Source organism: Frankliniella occidentalis, unplaced genomic scaffold, assembly GCF_000697945.3.
Source record: "Frankliniella occidentalis isolate FOCC.00 unplaced genomic scaffold, Focc_3.1 Scaffold1, whole genome shotgun sequence".
In the NCBI taxonomy this organism is placed as follows: Eukaryota; Metazoa; Arthropoda; class Insecta; order Thysanoptera; family Thripidae; genus Frankliniella; species Frankliniella occidentalis.
In genome coordinates, this window is record NW_026267131.1 from 1,693,195 (window position 1) to 1,695,025 (window position 1,831).

Genomic DNA, 1,831 nt, shown 5'->3' on the forward strand with positions numbered 1-1,831 from the left:
AACGAGTGCGGGAGCCGATGATAAATTCGTGTCGGGGCTGTAAAAGTCGCGCGCACGGCCTTTACTGCCCGCTGAATCACGGCTGATCCCCCCCGCGGCTCCTCTATGGCCGGGCCGTCGTGCGCCTCGCGCGCGTTTGCCCCGCGTCAATTTGTTTTCAATTCGCGCGCGAGCGGGCGAGGCGAACGACGTCGCACGCCCAAAGCAGAGAGACGAGTCGCGGACAAGCGAGCAGGGAGAGAGGGGAGCGGGGGGCGTCCTGCTCCCTTGTCATCGCACCCCTCCTCCCCTCTCTCTCTCGATCACGACACAACGCGACTAAGTATACATATACATCCGTCTCTCTCACACTCGCTCCCTCCGCCCTCCCCCTTTCGCGTGTTTCGCGCTGAATGGGTTGCCTATCTCGGGGTCCGCAGGCGCCGCTGCCAGCCGGGCGGCGCCGGGCCGAGCGAAGCTGGGGCTGGGCGGCCCGGCAGCAGAGCGACGAGGCGGGCGGGGAGAGGGAGGGGGGGGGCAGCCGAGATCCGAACAGCTCACCCGAGTCCAAATATTACGTGAAATAACGGCACCCTCTCGGCAGTAATACTTGCAATAATACTGGCGGCACGATGACGATGGTGTCCGGGCCTGATGGTGGGCACCCCACCCCCGCCCCGCTCATCTGCATGGTATGGCACGGCGGAAGGCCGCTCGTGTCGCCAGAGTAAACATTTACGACTGTGTGCGCCGAGCAGCGTACGCCGCGGCTCAATACCCGAGATGGAATCGGCCGGAATTAGGGCCGCCCGCCGGCCGCGCCTGCCGCTCACGAGACATGGACTTTCTCTCTCTCCTCCGCTCTCCCACACTGTCTGTCCCCTCGCCCTGGACCCCCCATCCCCACCGGGACCGGCCGGGTGAGAGGAGGTAGTCACCCAAGCCAGGAGCAACAAGCCGTCAAACAAATTTAAACAAACCCCCAAACACACCCCAGCGCCCCGCGCCCCGCCCCGCGGCCAGGAAGGCGACGAGGACGGGGGGAGGAGGGAGGGGTACGGGGCCGGCTGATGAGTTTGGAACGCCCCCTTCCTACTCCCCTCCCTCTTCCGTCACATTCCCCCCAGCCCTACAGGGGTAGGAGGCTGGGGATGACAGCAGGCCGACACGGGCGGAGGGTGGGGGGAGGGGAGGAGGGGGCGCTCACGAGGATGCCGCGCAGGGAGGCGCCGGGTGCGAGTGAGGCGGCCAGCTGTGTCCTCTGACCAAGGTCCTCCCTTAGGAGCGCGCATGGGAGAGCAAAAAGGAGGGTAAGCGGCTGTTACGCGCCGGTACCCGCAGTCACCCCTCCGGTCCAAGCCGGCACGCCGCCGCTACTGACAACATGCCACCTTTTCCCGCTGCGATGCCGGGTATGCCCCGGTCTCTCTTGGTTAAAGTCAAGATGATAAGGTAGACTGCACAATACACACAGGAGGTTTGTCGAACAAACTGCCCATCTTCAAGGGCGACTGGGCACGTCCAAGGCGGTTCAAGGGCGCGTTAGGTGGCGCGCCGTGCACCGTATGGGCCCGACAACAGGCCTCCGAGTGCCACATGGGGGAGTGCCACATGGGGAAAGTGGGGAGAGATGATTCCCCCACCGCTATCCTCGCCGCACTGTTCACCCACGATGGGCTAGCCACGTCTCGGCCACGCCGCTACTGCCGCCCGCTCCCCAGGGGGGGCAAACGCGCCGGTGTAAAGTTTCAAGGCGTGCCGAGCCAGGGGGGAGAGGAGGGCTGCTGGTCTGCACAGGTAAACCTATAATGTCCTCAAAGGGACTTTGACTCAGGGTGGGCGGGGGTGCGGG

General features: G+C 65.1%; 1 protein-coding gene across 8 annotated transcripts in view; it reads right to left on the reverse strand.

The window, feature by feature from the left end:
• Positions 1 to 1,831, reverse strand: part of LOC113213473 (liprin-beta-1) — a 76,873-nt gene that overhangs the window by 21,660 nt on the left and 53,382 nt on the right. The gene's annotated exons all lie outside the window — the stretch shown is intronic.